The sequence below is a fragment of the Brachyhypopomus gauderio genome, chromosome 19 (genome assembly GCF_052324685.1).
Source record: "Brachyhypopomus gauderio isolate BG-103 chromosome 19, BGAUD_0.2, whole genome shotgun sequence".
NCBI lineage: Eukaryota > Metazoa > Chordata > Actinopteri > Gymnotiformes > Hypopomidae > Brachyhypopomus > Brachyhypopomus gauderio.
This window is the reverse complement of record NC_135229.1, coordinates 3,374,309-3,395,250: the sequence shown is the minus strand read 5'-3', so window position 1 is coordinate 3,395,250 and position 20,942 is coordinate 3,374,309. Positions and strand designations below refer to the sequence as shown.

General features: G+C 40.3%; 1 long non-coding RNA gene across 1 annotated transcript; it reads right to left on the bottom strand.

The window, feature by feature from the left end:
* Positions 1–17,189: 17,189 nt before the first annotated feature.
* Positions 17,190–20,853, bottom strand: LOC143483167 (uncharacterized). Its single transcript, XR_013122423.1, has 5 exons — positions 20,744–20,853; positions 20,503–20,577; positions 20,338–20,392; positions 19,541–19,578; positions 17,190–18,952 (listed from the first exon to the last, which is right to left on the bottom strand). It is a non-coding gene; the product is annotated as an uncharacterized LOC143483167 (long non-coding RNA).
* Positions 20,854–20,942: the final 89 nt, after the last annotated feature.

Below are 20,942 nucleotides of genomic sequence, written 5' to 3'. Positions count from 1 at the left end.
GCTCTGCCACTAGGGTCTGTCCTCTCTCCCCTTCCTGCACCCCATTCAGTCCCCCAGGGGGCTGTGGATTCTGGTAGAGAGTACGCTGTGTGCAATTGGCTGCCGCTTCCTGCCGGTGTGTGATTGGTCGTGTAAGACTGGTACCTTTGTTAAAATTGTAAAGCGAACTTGGTTATCTTGAAAGGTGCTATATAAATTGAACATTCATTCATTCATATTAGATTGGATACATGCATGTATGCATGTATCCTACTGGACAAGCATATTGAGACATTAGGGCAGTCATGGCCTGGCGGTTAGGGAACTAGTCTTGTGACCGGAGGGTCGTGGGTTCGATTCCCAGACAGGCCATGACTGAGGTTTCCTTGAGCAAGGCACCTAACCCCAACTGCGCCCCGGGCGCCGGGCTAGGGCTGCCCACCGCTCTGGGCACGTGTGATCCACAGCCCCCTAGTAATCACTAGTGTGTGTGTGTGTGTTCTGACTGCACAGATGGGTTAAAAGCGGAGGACAAATTTTGATTGGGGTGTAAAAAATCACAATTGACAAAATATGGCACATTTCATTTCATTTAAAGAAGATGTCACTAAAAACTGAACACATTACTGTCCCATAACGCAGAAATGTGAGACGATCATTCTCTGTTGGTTTTAGAATGTTTCATGGTATGTCCAGGGTGTCTAGACCCAGAAATGGGTTACAGCAGTGAAAACAGGAACTTATTATGAGATAAATACAATAATGTACAACTTAATACGAGGGGATATAGTTGAGTTATCTACATGGCAATGCAGTTAGACTAGAAATGAACAGCTGAAGGTGGTTGAAGATTCATTTCTTGGTACAAACTTTGTACAAAAGATTTCATCGCAATTTAAGAAGCCAACAGTGTAGGACATAGAGGTGTCTTCAACTAAGGTTTTTCATAGTCGAATTTGATTCGTTAGATTTTCCCTTTAGTCGACTAATAGTCAAATCAGGATTTTTTTTTCTAGAACACCTTTAAATGGGATCTTAAAAGGAACTTAAAAGGAAAAACCTAAAACACTCAGATAAATGAATAAACATGGTAGGTTGGCTTTATTCAGCTTTTATTTATTTATTTATTTACTTTTTTGTTTTTTTAATAAACATTAGAGAACATTAACAAAAAAAAGTCACCGTCAGTGCGCATATCAAACTTTGTCAGACAGGCACTGTGCAAAATATCAAAAATATTTGAAGCATTTGGTACATTATTAGTTGTTTACTGTATAAATCACTTTCAACATGGTTATACCCGGACTTGCTTTTATCTATAACTGCATAGCGCATGCATGTTTCAATCAGTACTGGAAGAACTGGGAGTATCAGTACAGGTTCAGCTCATCAGTCTTTCACAGCAGGTTTGTGTTACTCCTCTCTCCTCCTCTCAGTACTGGCCGTGTCTTTCACTTTCTAATGTAGGAGACGACTCACTATCACACATCTTCTGCAATGTCCAACATCACCACGTGTGATGTGACAGAGGAAATGAACAACAGTATAAGAAAGTGAAGCGTGTATGTTTGACATAAGTAGCACCACAAACAACATCACTGATTCTTGTCCTTATATTTGCAGTTTCAGACAACTTGTCAATTTTCAATATTTTTGTTTCTTTATATTATATTATCTTCATTATTTTTCTCTTACTGGGAAAAGTGTTGCATACAGAAGTGATAGAGCGACAGCTAAGCTGGTTTCTTCAGACCAGCGTGATCACTAGTTGGGAGGAGGTGCCTCAGTGCTCCTGGGTGACATGTACTACAAAGACCAGCCACTACGATGCTTTGTATAGATCTGCGATTGTGGATAAAATCTTTACCTTCATTCTCACCTCTCACTCTGAAAGGTGGACATTTAGATGAATAAAAAACAATGATTCACAGTTGCATACAACACTAAATATGATAAAAAACCAAGAAAGTACATATATTCTAATTAAATACCAGACTCATTCCACCCAAAAGCACCACAGAGTGCTACAGGAGGTCATTCCTACCTGTGGCCATTAAACTCTTCAACTGCTCACTTCATGTGTAACTAAAATGTATATGTGCAATAGCAACTTATATACAGTATATAGTTTTAATACGTGCATTACAAAACGTGCAATAACACAGATCACTTTACCACTGCATTTGCCACTTTACTCTTACTTTGCCACTTTATTCTTATTATATGTATATACATGTGTATAAATAGATAGATATATTTAACATATATTTTAATGGATATATGCAATCGGACAACTGTAACATCTGCAATTTCCCCTCGGGGATCAATAAAGTATTCTGATTCTGATTCTGATATCACAGTGAAACAGGGCTGTGTTGTGTTTAAGAGTTATTGCTCTAACTTGGTGAAAACACAAACAATCCCCCTCCCACACACAAGCACCTGAATAGTATGAAATATGAAGATTTAATTACCCCCCCCCACCAAAAATTTAAAGTTTGTAAATAATTTTAAATATTAATAATATTTAACAAAATTAACAGTGCCAGAACTCATTTATTGAGTATATTGAGATTATTCTCTGATATTTACATACAAGGATGTGACTTTGGTAGGACCATAAATGCCCAGGTTCGTGGTTTTTTTTAAGCATTCTTGTCAATAAATGTTTTGGTGAATAAATTGCTTGAAAGAATTCAATTAATATATTCAACTTATTCACTTGTAAAAGGACGACTGATTTGTTATCCAGACAAATATAAATCTTTACTGTGATTTGTGGTTCGCAATGCCAGCAAGCTGCCACCAGAGGGAGACCACGAGTTTGGGATCTAATCAGTGTTCGTTGGTCTGATCCAGAGATGGGCACTCGAGTGAGCGACTCGAGTCGAAGTCGCGTTTAAGTCGCCTACAAAAAAAGACTTCAGACTTGACGTCCATAATGACTCTCGATTCGACTTGAACTCATCCAATATGACTCGTGGGCAATAAAAGACACTCCGTTATCCAGGAGCTGTGTGCAAGTTATAGAAAAATACTTTCTTTGTGTATTCATTTTGGCATTATTCCTTAGGTTTGTTTCGGTACACAGCCCCCTTTTCTCATGACATATCACAACATCGCTTATCGCGAGCGGGAAATCAGAGAGAATCGTTCAATGTAAAGAAATGTGGTTGCCATGGCTATGGCTGGAATACCCTACATGGATCATTTGGCTACAGGGAGTTTAAATCCTTGGACAAAACCGAAGGAACAACGTGTGAAGAATTTGGGAAACAAATTAAAGACACTGAAACACCACATCAAACTTCATAAGGCACCTGAAAATACTCCCTGATAGGTTTGCGTAGTTTACGTTGGACAGCCGTCAATACAGTGTGGTAGCCCCGATTAGCGTAGTAGCCACTTGTGAACAAACATGGATCAACCATCGACATTTAAAGTATTGAGTATAATTAAGCATAACTGTTGTGGAACAAAAATAAGTGATGCATTCTATACAGTTTTGAGCACGCAAAATTAGGGATGATAAAATGGTATACTGAGTATGAACTTGAGTGTTCTGGACAGACCCAAAACATATAGAGTCACAGCACATTTACTAGCAAAACAGATGGTGGTGTGACCACAACATGAACAGAAAATCAAGTACATTTCAGTGGTTAATAAAGCATGTTTTGACATGAAGAACATGGTTAATGATTCATTCACTTACTCACACTTGCTAAAGCTGAAGATTTTCCACGAGGGGACGACTGCATGAACAAACCACTTGCATTGGACCGACCTCTGTGTAAGTGGTTAAACTTTCCACATGCACATGTCAGTGCATTGTGGTCCAGGCCATTTTTGACACTTCAATACCGCCATGTCTTACTTGTGAAGCACAGAGCTGTAGATCACCCCGTCATCTGTGGTTGTGGGAGAAAGCTGAACAATGGGGCAGTTTTAGAGGTCTAGCAAATGGTGAATCACGGACTCCTACCATCCAGGATTCTCTTTGGTTACAGACTGTATCACCAGCAAAAGTCTTGATAAGGACACTGAAACTGAACGTAAGCTAGACACCCATTTACAGCTACAACAGGTTGAACTATTCTCATAAACAGTTACTGATGTCAACCAGCCAGTGCTCACGTGTCTTTGACTCAGGACAGTGAATTAATGGGTGTGTTCATGACAACAGGTCTGACTGTATGTTTAGCAGCATACTTACAGTTTCACGTTTGGGAACTATGGTTACAGAGCAGTAGATGACATCTGTATGAAGCTGGACAGGTGAAGACTGTGGAAACAGTAAGTTACTCAGTAATGATCACTGAATGAGTATTTGGTGCTGTTTGTATTAGTTGAGGCACAATGTATCTAACTGCTAATATGGCTGACTTGTATCACTTGCAGCTTATCTTGAAAAACAATACAACACTAATAACCATCAAACACCATACTAATATCAAACACATTAATATCCATCAAACACCATACTAATATCAAACACAACATTAATATCCATCAAACACCATACTAATATCAAACACAACACTAATATCCACCAAACACAATAATAATACCAAGCTCTACACTAATATCCATCAAACACAATAATAACTGAACAAAACACTAATAACCAACAAATACAGCACTAATACCAATCAAACACAATACTAACTGTGTCAGCAGTGTTGCTGCCCCCACGTTGGTTTTCTTCTGCTGGTCAGAGTTATCAGTTTGTACGTCAGCAGATACACGTTTGCCATCATGACATAATAAGATGTTTATTTGTAATAATATATAGGATAGCAATATAAACATACAATAGTTACAGCACTATAAACCTTTGTTAAAACTGATCAGTTTTATTAACACTAACATGGTTACTGGCATTAACTTTAATCTTTTCAAGAGTGCCAGTATAACAGGAGATGGAGCCGCCTGCTTACTGTGTGTCTGTCTGTGTTTCAGAGTGCAGGTTAGAATGACCAGAATAACCAGCAGCCCCAGTCCCACCACCACTGGGAGCCAAACAGTCATGATGGTCCCATACCTGCAGTGTGCAGACCCAGTGTGGTTATGTGAGTTATACATATGTATTTTATAGTCACTAACCCAGTGAAGTTTTGTGAGTTATACGTACGTGTTTTATAATCACTAACCCAGTGTGGTTATGGTAGTTATATGTATGTGTTTAATAATCACTAACACAGTGTTATACGTTAGTTATATGTATGTGTTTAATAATCACTAACCCAGTGTGGTTATGTGAGTTATACGTATGTGTTTTATAGTCACTAACCCATTGTGGTTATGGTAGTTATATACGTATGTGTTTTATAGTCACTAACCCAGTGTGGTTATGGTAGTTATATGTATGTGTTTTATAGTCACTAACCCAGTGTGGTTATGGTAGTTATATGTATGTGTTTTATAGTCACTAACCCAGTGTGGTTATGGTAGTTATATGTATGTGTTTTATAATCACTAACCCAGTGTGGTTATATTAGTTATACATACGTATTTTATAGTCACTAACCCAGTGTGGTTATATTAGTTATACGTACATGTTTTATAGTCATGAAACCATGAGGAATATGTTTTCCACCATATACAGAACACACACACACACACACACACACACACACACACACACACACACACACACACACACACATTACTTGGCTGTTGTCCAGTCATTGTTGGCAGTGGTTTTTAGATTCTCTGATGGTGTCACTGCAGAACACAGAAAATCCCATATGTGATACTGAGGTGTGAAAAGCTTAATTATAAAGTGAAAGATAAATATTAGTTCTGGTACCTGGAGTGGTGTGTGGATTAACATCTCTGATGCTGGTTTTCTTAATGTCTGGTGTCTTTGTCACAGTTGTTATCACTATGAGGACAGAAAAAACAACCTTTCAGACACATTCTGGTATCAGTGAGAACCTTTTCCAGTAAGATGTGCTCTGGTTGCTACCTCTGTTCTCCATACTGAGAATGCTGCATTCAGGACACAACAGAGACCAAACATGAAAGAGTCAAACTGACTCACTTCTACTCTTCTACACTGGGACCAAATCTAGTATCACACCACAGACACAGGATTAGTTTTTCTGTCTCTAGTCAGTGCTGTCATGTTTTAAATGTTCATCGACGTATAGTTTCACCATTTAAAACACAAAGGTACATGCAAACATACCTGTGAGTGCATCATTGACTGTGAGGTGAACAGGAACCTGTACATCTCCAACAGAGCACCAGTACCAGCCAGCATCACTCTTCTTCAGTCCAGTCATCACCACCGTGAAGGATCTTATCCCTTTCCTGATCCACACTGTTGAATTCTGGGATGTGTGAGTCCTCCCCACTGTGTAGCAGCTCCAGTCTGTAGATCTACACCACTGCTTCTGTTTATTCTGATATGCAGCACTGTAGAGACACTGGACACTGACGCTGCTCCCCTCCTCTCCACTCACTCTGCTCCCCAACACAGACACCGCAGGAGCTGAACAAACACATATAAATACAGCAGTGTAAACATGTCCTCCATCATAAGAAACATCTAATAGAAGCCTTACAAACAGTCAGCAAGTCTATATTTAATACAGAGAGATTTCTTACCTGCACTAACTTTAAGATACAAATGATCCTTATCGTATGGTTTATATTGATCAGGTTTAGCAGCACACCAGTACCATCCAGAGTGATCAGTGTTCAGTCTGTTCAGTTCCACAGTAAACATATTGTGGGTTGGATGATCAATAACTGATGTGCTTCCACGTGTGTTTGTATAAGTTACTATGGTGCAAGAGGACCAATAGTATCCATGACACCAGAATTTGTTGTTTGATTTATAGGATTCATCATAAAAACATGGAATAGTGACAGAATCTCCACTTTTTACAGCAACGTGCTTCAGCGTCCTCATGCACTCTGAGTCTGCGGATACACACACACACACACACACACACACACACACACACACACACACACACACACACACACACACACACTGTTTTACAAAGGTTACTGTCTGTATCTCAGTACTGAGCCGGTAAATTTATGTCCAATGTTAAAGGACCAGTTACACCCATGAAACTGAAGACCACACAGGTGGTTCATAGGAGTGAACCAGCGCTGATCTTACCTGAGACGCAGAGGAGAAACACAAAGAGAACGACAGAATCCATGAGAGAGTAACAGCACATGTAACAGTTTCTGCAGGTCACAAATGACAAACACACTTCCTGCATCAGACACTTGGTCTGAGTCATGTGCTTGTTTGTGTCACATTTTTACATCTCTTCTGCTATTTTCACTAATTCACTAATAACGATGAAAGACAAAAAAGAAAGAAAAGGAGCAATTTATGAAAGTTTGGTTTTTACTAATAAGGAGAACATTATTTTCTCTCATTATTTCCCTCTCTCAATAATTGTTGTATGTATAGAACCTTTAAAAACAAGCTTACAAAGTTCTTTAGATGATAAAGATGAAACACTAATGAAAATTTAAAAAATAAAAATAGTAAGAGTAGAACAGGAAGAGTAGAACAAATGGAAGACCAACAGGACTGTGAAAGACATGTAACAGTTCTGTTGTGTACTGTGTGTGAATTATGTTGGGTGGTGTGTGAATGGCGGCACGGTGGTGTGGTGGTTAGCGCTGTCGCCTCACAGCAAGGTGGTCTGGGTTCGATTCTCGTTCTGGGCTGCTCTGTGTGGCGTTTGCATGTTCTCCCTGTGCCTGCGTCGGTTTTCTCCGGGTACTCCGGTTTCCTCCCACGGTCCAAAGACATGCGTGTTAGGTTGGTTGGTCACTCTAAATTGCCCGTAGGTGTGCGTGCGTGATGTCATTCACTTTCTATAATGTAGGAGACGACTCTTTAATGTGCAATATCAGACCTCTTCTGCAATGTCCAACATCCCCACATGTAATGTGACAAAGGAAATGCACAACAGTTTAAGAAAGTGAAGTGTGCGTGTTTTACATAAGTAGCACTACAAATAATGTTACAGATTCTTTTCGTTCTGTTTGCAGTTTCAGAAGTTTTGAAAAGTTTTCACTTTCCAATATTTTTGTTTCTTTATATTATTTCATCATTACATGATTTTCTTCATTATTTTTTCTTTTTCTGTGAAAAGTGTTGCACACAGAAGTGATAGAGCGACAGCTAAGCTGGTTCCTTCAGACCAGTGATCACTAGATGGGAGGATGTGCCTCAGTGCTCATAGGTGGCATGTACTATAAAGACTAGCCACGAGATGGCGCCAGATCTCTACGATGCTTTATTCTGTTGTGGTAAAAACGCAAACATCCCCCTTCCGACACTCAAAAATGTACCTGAATAGTATAAATGATTGAGATTTAATTATCACAAAACAATTGAAAGTTTGTGTATCACAAATGTTAAAGTAAATAAAATTCAAGATGCCATAGCATTCATTTACTCAGTACATTTAAGTCAAATGTGGGGGGGGGGTGTGTGGGCGAACGTAAGTTGGGGGGGGGGGGGGGGGGGGGGGGGGGCGAACGTAAGTTGTTGAGCGGGGGGGGGGGGGGGGGGGTGGTGATGTGACAAACGTAAGTTGTTGTATATCGCGATCGCTCGCCAATGGAGGTCGACATAGATATGGATCAGAGGTAAATAAACTAGATTAATTTTTTTTTCCCGGCGTGTGAAATCGGAAGTGTGGCGTGTGAAGACGGTCAAATGCGTGTGTCACACGCTCAATGCGTGAGACTTGAGAACACTGCTAAAAATGATGAAAGAAATGAAAAAATTTGGTTTTTATTAATAAGGAGAACATTATTTTTTCTCATTATTTCCCTCTCTCAATAATTGTTGTATGTATAGAACTTTTAAAAACAAGCTTACAAAGTCCTTTAGATGATGAAGATGATATTAACACTAATGATATTAAAAATAGTAAGAGTAGAACATGAAGAGTAGAACAAATGGAAGACCAACAGGACTGTGAAAGACATGAAACAGTTCTGTTGTGTACTGTGTGTGAATTATGTTGGGTGGTGTGTGAATGCCAGTGTAACCACATGTCTTTACTGGACACAGTGGTGCTGGTTGTCAGTCTAATATGGGTACGATTGCAGAATGAGGCTGTAACCTGCAGGACGAGGTTTTCCCAGAGTGCCTCACACTGCTCTACTTCAGACACGCTGCAAATGAAGCGTTGTGGCCTAAAGATGAGACACTGGCTGTCCAATGAGACAATCACACAGTCCTCTGAACCACCGAATATGGACATCCACAGTTACCAGAATGCACAGGAAACCAATCACATCACATGATGTTGAATAAAACTATTTATTCTGTCATCAGAACAGGTTCAGCTCATCAGCCTTTCACAGCAGGTGTGTGTTACTCGTCTCCTCCTCTCAGTACTGGCCGTGTCACAGTGGGGAACCGTCAGGGCCCTCTACGCCCTCTCAGAGGGCCTAAAATATTCTTAAGCATTATATATATAATTATCCAATTTTATTTTATCTACTTACAGTTTGACATTCGACATCTAAACAATTACAAAAATATAAGCAAATAAAATATTCACCCGTGTCTATTCAATCTGTGTTGGAAGGTGAGGGGTTAAGTGGAAGCCTGTGAGCCTGTGTCTCCCCCTATCAGGACTGTGATGCCCTCTGTTCGTTTACAGAGGGCCTGGCAGTTAGAATTCAGCGCAATACCAGTTTCAAATGACAGCAAAATTGACCAATCATATCTTCTCTCTTAGTGGGCGGGCTTAACTGTATGATAATTTCCGCCCGCTGTGGCGACGCTAGCTGTCGTTAGCACCACCGCTAGCTAGTTTCGATTCATCCCTTTGACGTCCTCTGTTTACATATTCCGCCTCCGAGAACCACGGAGCTGTGAACCTTATTTTGTTTGGAAACTTATTTTGCTTAAGACGTTATCTAGTACAGATATTATTGTTTATTACGTTTTTAAAGCTGTACTGTCGTCTCAGTTTTTCTTTATTGCAGTTTATTAAGAAAGGAAAAAAAAAAAAATCGGGGGGGGGGGGGGGGGGGGTAGCGGGCCCAGGTTTAAAGGTCACGGTTCGCTACTGCCGTGTCATTCACTTCCTCTAATGTAGGAGACGACACTTTAACGTGCACTCACATCTCTTCTGCAACGTCCAACATCATCACGTGAAGTCTGCGTGTTTGACAAAAGTAGCACCACAAATAACGTCACTGATTCTTGTCCTTCTATTTGATGTTTCAGAAAAGTTTTCACTTTTCAACATTTTCATTTCTTTATATTGTTTTTTCATTACTTAATTTTCTTCATTATTTTTCTCTTACTGGGAAAAGTGTTGCATACAGAAGTGATAGAGTGACAGCTAAGCTGGTTCCTTCAGACCAGCGTGATCACTAGCTGGGAGGAGGTGCCTCAGTGCTCCTGACGGGTGATATGTACTATGAAGATGAGCCACCAGATGGCACCAGATCTCCATGATGATTTATTCTGACGTGCTGCCATGTAGAGATTGTGGACAATATCTTGACCTCCATTCTCACCTTTCACTCTGCTCTCCATCACAGAAAGGTAGACATCTAAGTGAATTAAAACAATGATCCACAATAACATAGAACAGTAATATTGTAATAATCCAAGTAGTAGATCTGTAAGAGCCATATGTTTGTATTTACACATGTATAACACACTCCTATTTGTTAGACATAGTATGGCCCGATCCATATGATGCAGGTTAGATCGGTAGTTCTTGGGATGATGGATTCGGGTGGAAATAAGGATGACTTAGGAGCACGGATTAACATGGTTTTGACCATGCTATTTGAGTTATAAGAATAAGGAAAGGAATGAAATGTCAGAACTTCAATAAAATTTTTTTAATTGAAGCTCAATCTTGGCACGTGTTCTTTCTTTTACTCTAGTGCTTACCCAAGTATTGATCTTCTTCTTTCGGCTATTCCCGTTTAGGTGTCGCCACAGTGGATCAAACTCCTCCATCTGGCCCTGTCCTGAGTGTCCTCCACTGACACACCAGCCACTCTCATATCCACTCCCACTGCATCCATAAACCTCCTCTTAGGTCTACCTCTCCTCCTCTTGCTTGGAAGTTCCATCCTCAAGACCCTCCTACCAATATTCCTCTCCTCCCTCCTCTGTACATGTCCAAGCCATCTCAATCTCGCTTCTCTAACTTTATCTCCAAAACATGCTACATGTGCTGATCCTCTAATAAACTCATTTCTGATCCTATCCTTCCTCGTCACTCCAAATGAGAATCTCAACATCTTCATCTCAGATACCTCCATCTCCCTCACCTGTCTCTTTGTTAGTGCCACTGTCTCCAGTCCATACAACATAGCAGGTCTCACTACTGTCCTATAGATCTTTCCTTTCATTCTAGCCGACACCCTTCTATTACAGATCACCCCAAACACTTTATGCCGTCCACACCACCCTGCCTGCACTCTCTTCTTTACCTCACTTTCATGTTCGCGGATGCTAATTCCATCGACGTTACAAGATCCATCCATCCATCCATTATCTTCACTACATAATCCCACTAGTCGGAGTCACGGGGGTGGTGGATGGGGGGGCTATCTGGTTATCTGGTTGGGTGGGTATCCTAGAGTGTCCAGCAGGGGTTCAGTCTGTCTGGATGCTTTATCACTGATTTTACTGACAGTCCTGCTGTCCTGGTACAATTACAGTATGCAGTGATTATACTGATAGAGTTACAGTATGCAGTGAACACAGAAAATTTAAGTTGGTCTGAAGGAACCAGCTTTTGTGTGCAACACTTTTCTCAGTAAGAGAAAAATAATGAAGAACTAAACTAAAGTCTTCATCCCTTTTTAAGCTTAAAAACACCAAAAAACAATGTTATGAATGTTCATTAGACATTAACCATAGGCATGACTCTTACGTCTAACATCAGGACAGTGTGTGTGAACATTTCAAATATTGGTTTGACGAGTGTAAATTGTTAGCGGAGGGGGGGTGGTGGTGGGATGGGTTGAAAATGGACACAAATTAAGTATTATATCTCGATCAATCGCCAAGTATAAACGCCTCCGCCGAGCAGAGCGTTGAGGAGCGATTTCGATTGGAGGATCGTGCTCTATTTTTTATTATTAATTTTTTTGCTGATGCTGGTCCAGCGTGGCGCGTGCCAGTGATTATGCCTCGGCGTGCCAACGGTGGCACGCGTGCCATAGGTTGCCGACCCCTGGTCTACACACTCTTGACTCTGAAATTTTAACTTCCATTACAACTAAATGACAACAACATCAGTAATGATGATAATGGATATTTATTCATACAGCACACCTTCACATTCACTAGAGTAAGTAGAACAAAAAACATGACAGTGTTGAAATACATGAAAAACAGACTGTCAGAAGAGAGAAGTGAGACCATTTTCTCATGTAAACTATTAGTTTTATAATGTTTCATAGTCTGTCCCATGTAACTAGTCACTGAACAGGTTTACAACAGTGAAAACAGGAACCTTTCTTAATACAACAATAATATACAACTTAATATGAAGGGATATAGTTTAGGTATGTACAGGGCAATGCAGTTAGACTAGAAATACAAAATTGAATGTGCTTGAATATGCATTTCTTGGTACACATTTGGTACAAAAGATTTCATCATGATTTAAGACTCCAATAGTATAGGCCACAATCTTATCACCACAAGAATTTCACTAATCTTAGTACACAAGAATCGTACATCAGAGCTGGTTCAGTTGTGTGAAATGCAGAACTCCACGACATCTCTGAAACATAAAACAAACCATTGATGAATCACAATGGGCCAAACTGTTGAGACGTCCACAATGCTTCACTTCCTGTGCACATTATCTTGAGTCAAAAATGGCAGATTATTAAATTCAGCCCTGTCAAAGTTAGATTATCTTTGTCCAAGTAGTAACACTTTACAATACGGTTCCTTAATTAATGTTTAAGCACTTATTAACTAAGCAGTAGGCAGGTAACCACTACAATTTCATAGTTTAGAGTATCACTGTAATGTTTAATTACACACAACTCAGTATAGCCTGCAGTAACAATGATTTGCCTTCTCTTCAGCAAGTTCTCACATAATAATAATTTGGGTTTGTTGCACTCACCTGGGTTTGTCATTGTCAGACAGTCCAGTGTCTCTCTTGTTCCAATCTAAAGAATCATGGGAATATGAATATTGTGTTTTGCTTTAACTCCATCAGAACTCAGAATACAGCAGAACCATATCTGTTCCTGCACTGTTTCTATCAGGGATGTTCAGTAATCTCAGTCATTACATAAATGTCTCCTATAAGGAGAGCAGACAGGATTCAGTCATGTGTTCCTAAAAGAACATCTCCTCCACCTGCGTTATCACACGTATGACCCACAGCTTTATTATACCAAAATAACAACAAGAAACAACATAAAGGGTGTGTATTCTGTAGATCAGTGGTTCCCAAAGTGGGGGGCGCGCCCCCTAGGTGGGGCGCGGAGCTATTGCAGGGGGGGCGCGGAGCTTGAAAGTAAAACGTGCACATGTGTCAATTAGGGATGCACCGATTCCGATATTAATATCTGAAAAAATTCTAGATCGGGTATCGGGGACAATGTGACCGATCCATAAAAACAGATCTATTCAGTCTAATTCTATGCTTGTATTGCTTGCTTTTCGGAGTTAGTTCAACCTTAATACTCGCGGCTGGTGGTATTCCACTTAGTCCGTTTATTTGCTGGTTGACCAAAATAAACCTGGGGCGGTCTTGAGGCGGTCTTTGCATAGAGGCGTGGCTAGGCAACTGCCTTGGGCCCCTCCCACTGCAGCCCACTGTAGGGGCCCCCTGATTAGCTGACTTATATCTCGCATATTAATGTTGATGGGCCCCCTAGCTAATTTCGCCTTGAGCCCCCAAATTGCTAAGTCCGCCACTAGGTATCGGATCAGTATCGGCCGATACGAAGCCTCAGATATCTGAATCGGTATCGGAAGTGAAAAACGTGAATCGGTGCATCCCTAGTCAATATGGGGGGGGGGAGGCAAAAATATTCTCATCTACTAAAGGGGGGCAGAAAAAGTTTGGGAACCACTGCTGTAGATGATGAGACATTCCTGACTGCAGCTATACTGTAATGGAATGGTGTGATTTTATCAGCTCTGGAGCACCAATTCAACTACTTTACACTACTACAACTAATAAGAGTAATAACTCTTAACGCACACACAGAAAGTAATGCAAAGTAATGCTCGCAGCGCGTATACAAAAAGGAACACACGTGAAGGACACGTTGGGTCCAGTGACGCTCAGGTAGTGGCAATGTGCAGCACTGGACCAGACGACCTGCGGGCTTAAAAAAGAGCAACGTAACAAGCAACAGGTGTCTAGTATTCTGGTGATTGTGGGAGTGGTTGCGTGCTCGAGGGTGTGTGCTGGGATCGGCTGCTGGCCGGGATGCGCGCCCTCTGGTGGCGACCCGGCCCCCTCACCGTGACAACTTGATTTTACAGTTGTTCCTAAAACACTGAATGTGAAAATGCCATTTACAACGAGTACAGTTTGAACACAGGAAACTGTGCTCGTTATGGACAATGACCACCAAGGAACACAGGATGTATATTCACAAGACTAATGAGGAACTAGACACAGGCGTAAATAATAACCAGAGGCAGAGGACTAAACCAAGAGGTGTGACAACTGAAATTAAAACACTGAGCACATGGCAAATGAAAACATGATTGACAGGTGAGGGCGGGGCCATACTGCGAGATCACTTTGCTTATTTCTTTTCTCACCGTGGAAACAGCTGTGAATGAAGTTCCTGACATTGTCAAACAAGGAACAAGTAAACAGCAAATTGACGATGACACAGGAAGTTTTGTGCCACCTTGTCAAATGAGAAATATGATGACATTTGTGTTTAAAATAAGTCAATGAAATAGTGAACATGGTTGTTGTAGTAATAGTTATAGAATGTAAAAAAAATAATTTTACTTAAAAAATTATAGATCAATAATACTGATGGTACCTGGAGTGGTCTGTGGAGTTGTCTTTCTGATGTTGGTTTTCTTGTTAATAAGATTCTCCGACTGTGTCACTGCAGAACACAAACAACAAATTAGAGTAAAACCCACATGTGATACTGAGCTGTGAGAAGATTCATGAGGTCTTTAAAGCTTAAAGTTTATGGTCACAACACTATCTGTTCTGGTACCTGGAGTGGTGTGTGGATTGATATTTCTGATGCTGGTTTTCTGATTGTCAGGTGTCATTTTCACAGTTGTTGTCACACTGCTCTACTTCATGCACGCTGCAAATGAAGTGTTGTGGCCTAAAGATGAGACACTGGCTGTCCAATAAGACGGTCACACAGTCATCTGAACCACCAAATATGGACATCCACAATTACCAGAATGCACAGCAAACCAATCACATCACACAATCAAAGTCAAAGTCAAATTTATTTATATAGCGCTTTTCACAACACACGTTGTCACAAAGCAGCTTTACAATCGTATGGGTCCAGATCCCTAATGAGCAAGCCAAAGGCGACAGTGGCGAGGAAAAACTCCCTATGATGGTGGGGATTAGGAAGAAACCTCGGGAGGACCAAGACTCAAAAGGGAACCCATCCTCCATTGGGCGGCCCGTTAACACAAGTCCGTGGTCGCAGGGTGGCTCCACAGTTCCACAGCAACAGTCAAGGCTCCTGTTCCCCGGCCAAGCAGCCTCAGTCCCCTCGGTGCAGACGGTGGGCCTCAATCACCATCCCCAGAATACTAATCTGACTCACACATGTAGTTTATTAGTCAGTACTGCAAAGACTTTGTTGATCTCATTCTGTGCTAAGCACATGGTTGTTTGGATCACTGGGTTGTACATATATTGTACAAAACTATTTATTGGGTCATAAAACTTTGAATCTGATCATGGAGGAAATTTACAATCACACTGTCAACATTTTTATACCTGGACTTGCTTTAATTTATGAATGCATAATGCATGCATGTTTCAATCAGTACTGGAAGAACTGGGAGTATCAGTACAGGTTCAGCTCATCAGCCTTTCACAGCAGGTGTGTGTTTCTCCTCTCTCCTCCTCTCAGTACTGGCCGTGTCATTCACTTCCTCTAATGTAGGAGACGACTCTTTAATTTGCACTATCACACCTCTTCTGCAATGTCCAACATCACCACGTGTGATGTGACAGAGGAAATGCACAACTGTATAAGAAAGTGTAGCGTGTATGTTTGACAAAAGTAGCACCATAAACAACATCACCGATTCTTGTCCTTATATTTGCAGTTTCCGAAAAGTTGTCAATTTTCAATATTTTCGTTTCTTGATATTATATTTTCTTCATTATTTTTTCTCTTATTGGGAAAAGTGTTGCACACAGAAGTGATAGAGCGACAGCTTAGCTGGTTTCTTCAGACCAGCGTGATCACTAGCTGGGCCAAATCTATACGATGCTTTATTCTAATGAGATTCACTGTAGCGATTGTGGATAAAATCTTTACCTTCATTCTCACCTCTCACTCTAAAAGGTGGGCATTTAGATGAATAAAAAACAATGATTCACAGTTGCATATAACACTAAATATGATAATAAACCAAGAAAGTACATATATTCTAATTAAATACCAGACTCATTCCACCCAAAAGCACCACAGAGCGCTACAGGAGGTCATTCCTACCTGTGGCCATTAAACACTTCAACTTCTCACTTCATGTGTAACTAAAATGTATATGTGCAATAGCAACTTATATACAGTATATAGTTTTAATATGTGCAAAACAAAATGTGCAATAACACAGATCACTTCACCACTGCATTTGCCACTTTACTCTTACTTTGCCACTTTATTCTTATTATATGTATGTATATACATGTGTATATATAGATTTATAGATATATTTAACATATATTTTATTGGATGTATGCAATCGGGCATCTGTAACATCTGCAATTTCCCCTCGGGGATCAATAAAGAATTCTGATTCTGATATCACAGTGAAACAGGGATGTGTCGTGTTTAAGAATTATTGCTCTAACTTGGTGAAAACACAAACAACCCCCCTCCCACACACAAGCACGGACCTGAATAGCATGAAATATGAAGATTTAATTAGCCCCCCCCCCAAAAAAAAATAAAGTTTGTAAATAATTTTTAATTTTAATAATATTTAACAAAATTTATTAGGTGAATAACGCTGACCCACGTGATCACAAGACAAGGCACAGGTGCGACTACGAACACGCTCACAGACAACCCACACCCACGGAAGTACATACATGGACACAACGGCACACAGACAACGTAGCGGCACGCCCACAGGGAAGGGTCCGGAGCTGTCACCGTGACAGGTAGGACCATAAATGCCCAGGTTTGTGTTTTATTTTTAAGCATTCTTGTCGATAAATGTTTTGGTGAATATATTCCTTGAAATAAATCAATTATTACATTCAACTTATTCACTTGTTAAAAGACGGCTGATTTGTTATCCAGACAAATAAAAATCTTTACTGTGATTGGTGGTTCGCAATGCCAGCAGGCTGCCACGAGAGGGAGACCACGAGTTTGGGATCTAATCAGTGTTCGTTGGGAGGATCCAGAGATGGGCAGTCGAGTGAGCGACTCGAGTCGAATTCGCGCTTAAGTCGCCTACAACAAAAAGACTTCAGACTTGACTTGAAACTCGTCCATAATGACTCTCAATTCGACTCTGACTCGTCCAATATGACTCGTGGACAATAAAAGTCACTCACACACAAGTTATAGAAAAATACTTTCTTTGTGCATTCATTTTGGCATTATTCCTTACGTTTGTTTCGGTAATGTGGACACAGCCCCCTTTTCTTGTGACGTGTGAGAGAAATCAGAGAGAAGCGTTCAATGTAAAGAAAGGGAGTTTAAATCCTTGGACAAAACTGAAGGAACAACATGTGAAGAATGTGGGAAACAAATTAAAGACACTGAAACACCACATAAAATTTCATAAGGCACCTGAAAATACTCCTCGATAGGTTTGTGTAGTTTACATTAGACAGCGGTCAGTAGGCCTACAGTGTGGTAGCCCCAATTAGCGTAGTAGCCACTCGTGAACAAACATCAATCAACCATTGACATTTAAAGTATTGAGTATAATTAAGCATAACCATTGCGGAACGAAAATAAGTGATGCATTCTATACAGTTCTGAGCATGCAAAATTAGGGATGATTAAATGGTATACTGAGTATGAACATGAGTGTTCTGGTCAGTCCCAAAACATATAGAGTCACAGTACATTTACTAGCAAAACAGATGGGAGTGTGACCACAACATGAACAGAAAATCAAGTACATTTCAGTGTTTATTAAAGCATGTTTTGACATGAAGAACTTCGCAGTTAATGACTCATCGACTTATTCACACTTGCTCAAGCTGAAGATTTCCCACGAGACGACGATTGCATGAACTCACAGCACTTGCACAGGACTGACCTCTGTGTAAGTGGTTAAACTTTCCACATGCACATGTCAGTGCATTGTGGTCCAGGCCATTTTTGACACTTCGATACCGCCATGTCTTACTTGTGAAGCACAGAGCTGTAGATCACCCCGTCATCTGTGGTTGTGGGAGAGAGCTGAACAATGGGGCAGTTTTAGAGGTCTGGTACATGGTGAACCACAGACTACCATCCAGGATGCTCTTTGATTACAGGCTGTATCACCAGCAAAAGGCTTGATAAGGACACTGAAACTGAATGCAAGCTAGACACCCATTTACAGCTACAACAGGTTGAACTATTCTCATAAACAGTTACTGATGTCAACCAGCCAGTGCTCCCTTGTCTTTGGCTCGGGACAGTGAATTAATGGGTGTGTTCATGACAACAGACCTGACTGTATGTTTAGCAGCATACTTACAGGTTCACGTTTGGGAACTATGGTTACAGAGCTGTAGATGACATCTGTATGAAGCTGAACAGGTGAAGACTGTGGAAACAAAAAGCTAATCAGTAATGATCCCTGAATAAGTATTTGGTGCTGTTTGTATTAGATGAGTCACAATGTATCTAACTGCTAATATGGCTGACTTGCATCACTTGCAGCTTATCTTGGAAAAACAATACAACACTAATATCCACCAAACACCATACTAATATCAAACACAACACTAATAACCACCAAACACCATACTAATATCAAACACAACACTAATATCCATCAAACACCATACTAATATCAAACACAACACTAATATCCATCAAACACCATACTAATATCAAACACAACACTAATATCCACCAAACACAATAATAATAACAAACACAACACTAATATCCATCAAACACAATACTAATATCAAACACAATACTAATATCCATCAAACACCATACTAATATCAAACTCAACACTAATATCCATCAAACACCATACTAATATCAAACACAACACTAATATCCACCAAACACAATAATAATAACAAACTCCACACTAATATCCATCAAACACAATAATAACTGAACAAAACACTAATAACCAACAAATGCAGCACTAATACCAATCAAACACAATACTAACTGTGTCAGCAGTGTTGCTGCTCCCACGTTGGTTTTCCCCTGGGGAAAATTGTTATGAGTTTGTATGTCAGCAGATACAGTTTTCCCATCACAACATAAGATGTTTATTTGTGATAATACATAGGATCGCAATACAAGCATACAACAGTTACAGCACTATAAACCTTTGTTAAAATTGATCAGTTTTATTAACACTAATATGGTTACTGGCATTAACTTTAATATTTTCAAGAGTGCCAGTATAACAGGAGATGGAGTCGCCTGCTTACTGCGTGTCTGTCTGTGTTTCAGAGTGCAGGTTAGAATGACCAGAATAACCAGCAGCCCCAGTCCCACCGCCACTGGGAGCCAAACAGTCATGATGGTCCCATACCTGCAGTGTGCAGACCCAGTGTGGTTATGTGAGTTATACGTATGTGTTTTATAGTCACTAACCCAGTGTGGTTATATTAGTTATACGTACATGTTTTATAGTCATGAAACCAGTGTGGTTATATTAGTTATAAATATGTATTTTATAGTTACTAACCCAGTGTGGTTATATTAGTTATACATACGTATTTTATAGTCACTAACCCAGTGTGGTTATATTAGTTATACATACGTATTTTATAGTCACTAATCCAGTGTGGTTATATTAGTTATACGTACATGTTTTATAGTCATGAAACCAGCGTGAGGAATATGTTTTCCACCATACACAGAACACAAACACACTCGCACACTCTCGCACACACACACACACACACACACACACACACACACACACACACACACACACACACACACACACATTACTTGGCTGTTGTCCAGTCATTGTTGGCAGTGGTTTTTAGATTCTCTGATGGTGTCACTGCAGAACACAGAATGACACCACATGTGATACTGAGGTGTGAAAAGCTTCATGAGAAAGTGAAAGATGTAAAATTGTTGCCATTATAAGATACATATTAGTTCTGGTACCTGGAGTGGTGTGTGGATTAACATCTCTGATGCTGGTTTTCTTATTTTCAGGTGTCTTTGTCACAGCTGTTGTCACTATGAGGACAGAAAAGACTTCTACTCTTTTACACTGGGACCAAATCTAGCATCACACCACAGACACAGGATTAGTTATTATGTCTCTAGTCAGTATTATCATGTTTTACATGTTCATCGACATATAGTTTCACCATTTAAAACACAAAGGTACATGCAAGCATACCTCTGAGTGCATCACTGACTGTGAGGTGAACAGGAACCTGTACATCTCCAACAGAGCACCAGTACCAGCCAGCATCACTCTTCTTCAGTCCAGTCATCTCCACCGTGAAGGATCTAATCCCTTCCCTGATCACCACTGCTGAATTCTGGGATATGTGAGTCCTCCCCACTGTGTAGCAGCTCCAGTCTGTAGATCTGCA